Here is a 10,376-nt window from a genome sequence, read left to right as displayed (position 1 = left end):
CCAGCTTGAAAACATGTAAAGACTGAAGATGAGAGCCAGAAGACACTTTGCAGCTTTATGTGCTTCTTTGCGTTTCCTGGGGGATTTTATGTGAATTTTTGTGCTCTCCGTGGGGCAGGTGATAAAGCGTAAGAAAGAGTGGTGACAGAAATAGATCTAAAGTGAGTACAACACATGTGAGGAGGTTAGAACTTGAGAGATGCGTTGCTGATAGTGACAATATGCTGGGTGCTTAGCGTTCTGCAGAGGAATTGCTGATGCAAACACTTGGATGTGTATTTAAAGGGAGAGTTGGGTGTTGGGGTTTAGCAGGGGGTTTTTTGTTGTTTTTTTTTTTGGACCCCTATATCATTTCCCTGGCATCATAAGATGTTTTTAGTACTCCATTTTGTGAATGCATTGTCGTGACTACTGTTAATTATAATTTTCATGCTTCTTATTTCATCTTCCATAATTAAGTGTTAGACTTTCATAAGATACACTATCTCTAAAATGCTAGCACTGCATAGGGATTTCAGTTTATATGAACGTAATTTGCTGAGATTTTGTTTTTAAGAATACCTTTTGCAATTAATGTATTGGCTTATGATATTTTACTTGTTTTCCAGTAGATAGAATCAATGTTCATAATCAGAATAAACTATATATAATACAGGTTACTTTTACAGTGGATTAAAGGTGGTTTAAACATTATTATGATGAAAGCTGAACACTCCTTGCTTAGAGTAAAGAATAAATAAACACTTATTCCTAATTGCATTTCAGCTTTGACATGTGTCTAAGTGAATGCTTATCATGAAGATAAAGCATCAGTTATCAGGTTTTTTTAATACTGGTAGACAGCCTGCTGTGAATAACAAATTCTATAAAATCAGGAGCCAATAGATTCTGATTTATTTATGTTAGTTCTCAAGCTGAAATCTGGCCTTTCTTTGCTGGCATAGCATGGAGCATCCATTCCATAATGAATACTGAAGGGAAATTGGGGTAAGAAAAAATAGCTTTTCTGAATGGATGCAATGTTGTGCAAGTGTTTGTAGTTGTTACTTTAAGCCCTTATTTTAGAGACTTTCTAACACTGAGCATTTAGAATATATAGACTAGCATTTAGGAAAAATGTTAATGTGGTTGCCTACTTTAACGTGAATTGCAGCTATGCCAATAAAGCTAAGTGGAAAAAAAAAAGACATGCCATTTAAGGAACAGTAAAGTTTGTGAGTGAAGTTTTTACTCAACTTTATTTAGAAACTTGCTTAAGTGCACCGGATGCTGGGGGAAACCAGAACACACTTTTGGATTGTCATACCAAAGGCAGGAAGGTTCCCACAGAGCCCTGCTCCTTATGTAGCTTCTGTTTCTTATTTAGATTTTGTTTTTAATACACAAAAGCTTTTAGTGGTGTTCCGGCAATCATGGCCTGGAAATCTCTCTAAATTAAAGCAGGTTTTGTTTGTTTACTTAAAAGTGCTAACAGACTCAAGCAGTCCCACAGCATTTTTCAGGCCTCACATAATTCTAAAATAGGCTCAATTGATTCAAAACAAATTTAACAGAAAGTAATTGTCTTTGGCCACTTGATTATAAAAAGAAATGCAGAAGGAACAGCTGAGCTTTGGTAGGTACGCTGCGCATAGTATCTGGAAGTGATATGAAATGTTAAGAAGCTTAGTTTAGTTGCCAGAAGGTATGAGAGAGCACAAGGAGTTAAATGAACTGATCTGGTTTAAAGACGTGAGATAAATTAGAACCCAGACCCTCAGTGAACATAAACAAATGTAAGGGCATTAAATCCCTTTAGCTTCGTTGACTTTATATCAGATGAAGGGCTGATCCAATACTATTAAGTTTCTTACGTGGGGAGATTTGGGGATTTATACAGCCCAGATAAAGGTGTGAAGAGTCAGATGTACCACCACAAATTGTGTAGAGAGTTATGATGATCAATTTAGTCATGGATGTTTTCATTATAGCTCATAGTTCATTACAGCTATACCACACAGTAGCCGTATTATACTACCTATAAAAAAATAAATATTAGCATCAAACTGTCATCTGCATTTATTTATCACATAAAGAAAAGTAGGCTCACAGTGTTTTTTAACTCCAGTTTAACCTTTCCAGTCTGCCAGTGAGTCCCCAGGAAAAGTGCGTGAAAATACGAAGCCTTAAGCATATCGAAGCTGTGAAGAAAGGAAGCCTATTTACAGTCCAGGACCTCTTGCTGTGGTATTTCTGTCACTTCACTGCTGTTTTTTGAGGACAGATGCATTAGCTCAAGTGCCGCAAGATGTCAGTTATCACAGCTGTAGAGAAAGGAGACTTGGGTGGGGAGGGTTCTAGATCTCCTGGAGGTTAACTCCTGGGTTACTCCTTTCACCAGACAGGACTAACCCCCCTCCGCAGTCACTGCTGAGAGGGGAGTAGAACTAACTTAACCTGTGAGAATCATGTGGCTGTGGCTGTTTCTGCATTGATGGCAGAGGGAGCATTGGGAGATTATTCTCTTTGAGTTGAAATTAGCTTTTGTAGGTAGCCACCTCTTTGTTTCTTTCAGAGAAATGTGGTCTGAAATGTGGTGTGGAAAAGTGAGAAACTGAAGGAGGAAAGTATGTGTTTACATGAAATTTGGAGAGCTCGGGGCAATGAGTGGAGGAGAGGCAAGAATGCTCACATGGCCTAGTCTGGTCTCTGAATTTCAGCAGCTGAGAGATTTTCACACCACTTCATTTATCTTTCAAGGTAGAAGACTGTTAGGTCAGCCTACATATGTGTTGGGAATACTTTAAACAAGAAATTCCCAAAAAAGTGAAATCCCAGGCAACTAACTCAGTTTATATATGGAAGCTCTTCTGCCTCAGACTCTGCCTCTTTACTCATAAAAATGTTGGAGACCCAACTCCTGGGAGGAATTAAAGGGGTTGAGGGGAAGGTATGACAGTCAGCTCCATGGTAATTGGATTTGGTATTTGTCTCTTCTCACAAAAAGGAATAATTACATGGCTGGACAGGAAAAATAATTATGGAAATGTAGCTCATTTGGAGAATACCAGAAGCATGTACTAGCATCACTTGCTTACATTACTGAAAAATGTGGGTTTATGATGTGTCTTATTTCTGTAAAATGCACAGAGCTAAAGGAGCCGAATTATATTCTAGTTAAGGCGTAATCTAACAATGCATGTGATTCCCAGTTGCAGGGCCAGAGTCTGTCCTGAACTGCATTGATATGAGCTGATGAGAACAGAATTTGAATCTGAGAATCCAGATTAACTGGTGATGATACCAAAATCAGAAGGAAGAAGTACACTTGACTTTCACAATTTGGTTTAAATTTACAGATTTGGCAGATCACTTACTGATTTTACCTGTATGGCTATCTGAAATCACTGAATGGCATCTGAAAAACTATTTTACAGTTTCAATATGCAACAACTATTTGAAGAACTATTGCTTTCTCTATTTTAAAGGCCTGATCAAGTCTTCTGAAGTCATTTGAAATGAAATCTTGTTCTTGTTTGGAGGAGATAGAGAATTCTAAACTCTAAACACTTAGGCTTCTCCTTGGTATTTTATTTTAGGAGAAGTGCTGATTTATTCTCTTGTTCAAATATCTGCTAATGAGTAGTGATACCAAAGCCTCACACCATGTGGAGTCCCTTGAACGTGGTTTTGTAGGGCCATTTCTAGCTAGTAATTGGTAACTGGAGGTTGTTAGGGTAGTTAAATAAACATACAGAGCAAGCGAGTGAATCATTAAGTAAATATAATATTGATGCTGTAGGAACGGCTATTATGTGCAATACAGCTGTGGCAGATGCAACATACTTGTTTTCTGTTGTTGGGAAAATGTTTGCTTGAAAGGAAAGTTTCAAATTAAGAATTGAATCTAAATGCCTAATTCTAAATCTATGTGTATCTACACCTCCTAGATGCATATATTACCTCAATTTAGACTCTTTATCACTTGTCAGCTTTTAATATGCACCACTTCTTTTTATATATCCCCTTGATCTATTAACCTGAGATATTACTAGAGAAGTTTCCACTGCTGTAACTCTCAATATAGTTGCATCATTAAAAACCCTGTAAGTAGATGATCTACATTAATGTGAAAAGGCATTTACCCCGGTGAACTGGCATTATATTTATTAGTGGAGGATGTCGGCAGTTTCTGTCAGCTATGTTTGCAACCATGTAACATGGAAAGAGCTAAAAATATGATCTATAGTGATTGAGTGCCACAAAAAGAGGAAAGTGCAACATAGTATAAAAATCACTAAGAAGCTCTTCAAGTAGTTTTCTGTCCTTCTCTCTTTCACACCTTTTCAGGATTTTAGTAGGTAAGTCAGATGCATTTGAAGCTCCTTAAGTACTTTGTCAGGTTACTAGTGCATATAAGAAAAGTAAGTAACAGTTGGGTGAGCCTAGCATATATATGTGGAGTGGTGACTAGAGTCTGATACAGTATATGACTTTTGGTTGTTGTTTTTGCTACAGCTAATAAATATCTTACTGATAATGACGATAGCAGTTAGATTATCTCAGTACAGTGCTATACACTGTATGCATTAAACACTCGATTTACAAATGCAAAATACAGAAAAATAGGCATCTGTATTCCCGTTGGTTAAAGCCTTCACAGAATTGCAGAGGAGCTGAGGTTGACAGGGACCTCTGGAGATCACCTGGTCCAGCCCCTGGTCAAGCAAGGTCACCTAGAGCAGGCTGCCCAGGAGAAGCACGTCCAGTCAGGTTCTGAATATCTGGAATAACTTGACATTCTGTTTCAAAGGCATTGTGAAGAAAGGTGTATTTATGACTACTCTAATAAAGTGCAACGGAATCAAGCCTAATCCTATTGCAGGATTAGGGGCTTGCAAAAAGAAAGTGGAAATACCTTTGCATACTCTCTGTTGCCTGGGTTCTGTACAATCTACCAAAACCCTACCCTCTGCCTTGAGGAGCAGGATCTGTATTTGAATTGAATATAGAGAGATACAAAACCGATGGAGTCAGATAGAAGTACACTGTTGCAATCTTGGCTGTCTGTAGATGAGTTTTATTATTTGAGTACTGTAATGTTTAGTTTTGACTCATAGCACAATGTGGTTATTATGTAACTATTTTTACACTGTTTTTTGCAGTAGGTTGCTGTAGATTTTTTTCAAAATGCATCAAAGTGCAACAGAGGAGATGGAAATAGTCTCATTACTAAGAGTAAATTGCTTAAAATTTGGAGTGGTTGTTATATAAGCAGCTGTCACGGTCTTGTGTTTGACAGTGGGGAATTGCAGTTCTGTATTAGAATGCATGGGAAAGTTAGAAGCTTATCAAAGTAATTATGCCTTTGATTGCACAGTAAAGACAAGTGATGTGTTGTTTAGCATCTTCTCCTTTCTCTCCTAGTAACTTCTTCAGGAATTTTTTGTCTTAGAACATTTCTCTTAAAATAGGCCCAGAGCCAGCAGCCCCAGGATAGCCTGGTCTGTCTTTCAGTGGACGGGCTCATCAGTTATCCACTCTCTCCAGTCACCTATAGCAGCCATGGCATTCCTCTGGTTGGGAAGGGAAGAGGTCCATGTCTGAAAGTTTGTATGCATTTGAGTAAAGGGTTTAATTGATTCTTGTTTACAGTGTTGAAGATTTAACCATTTTAAAACAGCCTAATCAGAAGAAAGAGTAGATGTTCGATTTTGCTGTCACAATTGCGTGAAGCATACATATATATAATATATAAAAAATAAAAGTGTGTGTGTGTATAAATACACACACACACGTATACATGTGTGCATATGAATGCTAGTATTTGCAACTGGATACTGCAGTATCATGCTACTGCATAGGGTGCAAAAAGAGAAACTGATTTTCCATTTTCATTGCTAAATCTCCTTGAAATGCAAAAAGGAGAAAAAGCAGCATAAATTAGGGGGAAAAAATGACCATTCTTTAAAGTTATTTTACATGTCTATAATGAAGGGGGAGACAGAATGCCTCATCATATAGAATTCTTTTCCTTTTACGTTTGACCCTCTTTAGTATTATCCCTGTAGAGTATGTGGTAGTGAAAAGTGATTGCTACAATTGCAGTTGCCACAAATAATAAGAAATGAATCAGAATTGAAAGGTGAAAAACTTGCCATAATAATTGGCCATCGTTGTAAAGATTCTGTTGACACCCATGACCTTAGCATAGCTACAAGGATATACTTGGTTCCCTAGATTTACTTCAAGCATTTTCAGTAATTTTTGGTAAATTCACTGTCCATATGTGCTGAAATGAGTTCTCCACTCCCCTAGTGTTTATTTGTAGTGAAAAATCTGCTCAGAAAGAAGAAAAATTAAAATTTATTTCAGAAGTGTGGTTAGTACATTCCATTCATGTGCATAATGCCTAGTATACATGCACTATAGTATACGTACTATATCTAGTATACAGCATGTATATACATATATCTCATTCGCAATTTTTAGCCCCCAGACCCTAAATGCTAGGTCCCACCCTGCCACTTATCCAGAAAAGCCATAATATTATCCTTAAAAATTTGTGAAAATTAGTGTTTCTTTTCATAGACTTACAAGTTACTCTCTTCCTTCTCTCAGAAAACTAAAATTTAGCTCCTCGGGAAAGCTGGATTTTTCTGAAATAAATGAAGACATTTTTTGAAGACAAAGACATGGCAGAGTTTTTAACTGCCTGAAATTTACCATGCTGGGTAGAATATCTCTATTTTGAGTTAAGATACAACATTTCAGCAAGTTATTTCCGTGATATTGCATTAAGAGAGAATGAATATTAAACCATACATACAAGACTGGGTAAATTATTGCCAGCCAAGATATTACAGTGATACCATAAAATCTCTTTCCAGTTACTGCTTTCCTGATCCGCTTGGCATTCCATGTTCTGTTGACTCCTAGTTAATATTCTCATAAAAACCACAGGGGTTTCTTGTTGCTGGTACTTATTTTTTTTTCAGAGATACATTAATTAGTAACGTGTTTTATTGTGAAGTAACAGAATTGTTACTGGTCTGGAGCAACAGGAAGAACAGGGTGCACCTATAAAGCTTATTCTGAAAAGTCACAATCTGTGCAGTGCATCAGGGCCAGAAAACCACAATCTTTAAGAAGCAAAGAACTTACACATCAAATAGCTTACATTTTTCCTGCTGAAAACCACCTATGTGAGTATTTGCAACTAAAATGGAAACATGATAAAAAATTAATAGTCATCTCAGATCCTTTTACTTGATGCTTATTTTTTATAAATCCTTGCAACAAATTCTGTTGCATCTTCATGCTGGAAATGTTTTATGCTTGATTCAAATGTATTCTCTTGCAACACTGTATAGTGCTATGCTGCTTTATTAGAGTTTTAGTTATCAGTAGCACGTTTAGCTTAGTTTGGTGCGCCAGAAATTATATATATGCTCCATTACAATGATTGTGAAATTGAATTAACAACTAACATTACCAGAAAAGGGATGAGAAAGCAAAAAGAGTCAAAACACCCTGTAAAATCTTGAGGTACATTTTAAAAGACTGGTGAAACGGGTTTGAATTCTCCAGCCTCCTGTGGGTTACCTCTGCTACAAAGGTTAGTGAATTACTTGGATCATCTTTCCCCTGATAGCCTTGACTTAATTGAGTTATGGTGTGTGAAACATTTATTCAGTGACTACAGGCACCAAAACTGCAGGGGAGCCCTTCAGCTGGGCTGGAAAGTGAGGACTGTAAGTTCACAGAGGTTGATCAATACAGCTGTGAAAACATAGCAATGGATAAAGCCATCTTGAAGCCTCCATCTAAGTCATTGGCTAGCTCTTTTGATTTGAAATCTTTTTGAAGTAGGGTTACCTATGGTTCCTTTGCAGCTCTCAGGCTCTCTGTTCCATAAAAGAGGCCTTCAGATTTCACCTATTTTGTCTGATAAGGTTATTTTTTCAGTGTTCATCCTTCATGGCCACAATTTAATCATCTGAGAAGGCAAAAACACCTGACACGGTGGGTTCTTAGCCCTGATGGGGACATTTATAGCTGTTATTGTTAGTAATAACATAAAAAAAGAATACAAGCTTTCTAATTGGAAGCAACCTGGTACTTTAAAGAAGGTATTCTGGATGACTGAATAAGCAGTGCAAAAGAAACTGAAGGAAATGTAAATTTTGTCTTTGCAATATAGAGTTTAATCCAATACTTACAACAACACTGTAAAATAAGGAACATAACAAAAAGAGCTCTGTAGCTGGAATTAGAAACTCCCTCATTCTAGACCTGGCCCTCCTTTGTGACACTGAGTAAATCACTTAATTATGCTGTATTGCTTTCCTCTCTTTCTGAAGCTGGCATGGTAAGCACTGATGACTAGGGGTGAATGTTCCCCTGATACTGAAGGGAAGAGATGGAACATCAGACTTTCTCCTGGTATGTGACACTGAATGCTTCCTGGGGCAGATGGTGCTGGGGAACTGAGAAGGTAGCCCTCCTTGCCGCTCCAATAAATCCATCGCACGTTGATGACCTAAGAATCTTTGTAAACAAAGGACTCTGAAATGTTTACATGGAAGATATTCTAGAGAGCTAAGAAACTATGACTGCCGTATGCAGTGTATAGCAGGATGAAATTGTTCACAGAGCCTCAGAGATTTCCAGTTATAATGTTTTTAGCTTTGAAAATGTGACCCAGCTATTTTATTTTCATTTTTAGGTCTCTGACTATCATCCTCTGGTCTCAGTAGAAGAGCAGCGGTCTACTTAACAGCTTTATGAATGCCAGAGTAGTCATCCTCTATTGCAAAAGCAGCTATCCTGCTGGGACTTTTATACTAGAATTCTTGCAGCATTCTGATTCTTCAGAACTCAGGAGCAACATTCACTAAGGTACAACATTAGTGAAAAAGATTATGTAATCTGAATCTAAAACAATATCAGTGTATTAAAAACAACAAAAAAAGAAGAAATGAGGACTGTGAGCTCAACTGAACTGTGAGCTCACTGCATTGCAGAACAGGTAATTTACTTAGGTCCCAACAAAGCTAATGGGCTTAGTTACAACTCTCAGAATAACAGTTTCACAGTCCACCCATTCACAGAAAAAGACTACGGCAAAAGTGCAAGCTGTTGACTGGACTGAGTAATTAGTCCACAAAGAATGGCTTATCCAACGAGTGGACTTTGTATTTAGATTTGTATTATATCGGAAGTTTAATATATTTGAAACTATGCATTTTCATTTATTTCCTCACTGCAACATGATCATGAGTTATCTGCTGTGTTTTTTTCCAATGCAATATTCAGAAATGTTTCATATTTATAATTGACCAAATAATCCAGACACCAGTTTATTTTTTCTTTATAATTAATTACATGTTGTATTTATTAAATTTATATATTACTGTAATATTTAAATATTCTCAAAAATATCATACTAGATTTCAAAGCATGCACTTAACAATAACAAAACTAATGTAAAAAAAATACAAAATATTGCAATATTTTTTGATCTTTAAATTGCTGAGATTACTAGCTATAACATTTATCCTGTGAATCACAGGTGAAAGAATCAGATCATCTGTCACATTTCCACCCTCATGATCTTCAAAGTGCAAACTGGAGCTGGTTCAAGGGTGCACTACAAGAAAATGCATTTCTTTTTTTAGAGAAACTACCTTGGAGAGACACAGTGAGTGATGCTAAGATTTACCTATTCTTAACAATTTCTGTTCATCTTTATTATGAGTATTTGAAACCTTACCATTTTTTAAAGCATCAGAATAGTACAGCAATGTTATTTTATAGCAAGGCCTGTATGATTATAGTTAGAATTCAAGAATAATTTATGTAGGGATAGAACAAATAAATACATATCTCATGGCCCAGTTAGTTGTTTTTTGTTTTAACAGTGAGTGTTAGGCTTTTGTACATTTTCACATAGTACTTAGATATCTGTTTAATCACTAAGATTTCCTAATTGACTCTGGTCTAGGATTTGGGTTAGTTTCTGAAGTGTACCACTTACAGAGCATTCCTACCATTCCATCTATATTTTCTAATCATTTTTAAAATGACTTTTTAATTTAATACCTTATTATTGCCTAGCCTTGAAAGAAGCCAGATATTCTTTGCCTTGGTCTTACTGAATTACCCAATGGAGTTAGTTACTGTTTTTGTTCAGTAAATAAAGTGGTAGCACGTATGGCACAAGATCGCAGTGTTCTTTTTTTTGCTTTTAGGAGTGTTGTCCTACAGGATGTGCAGCTGGGGGGTTCCTGCTGGGAAGTGCAGGTTGCCTCCCATGAGGGGAGGCAGAGGGCTGCGGCCTTCAGTGGAGGGCACTGGTTATACTTGCCTCGGGGCCTCGCAGGCCCTATTTTTGT

This window comes from Struthio camelus, chromosome 8 (assembly GCF_040807025.1).
Source record: "Struthio camelus isolate bStrCam1 chromosome 8, bStrCam1.hap1, whole genome shotgun sequence".
Lineage (NCBI taxonomy): Eukaryota > Metazoa > Chordata > Aves > Struthioniformes > Struthionidae > Struthio > Struthio camelus.
The sequence above is the reverse complement of the archived record's forward strand: the minus strand, read 5'-3'. Positions refer to the sequence as shown.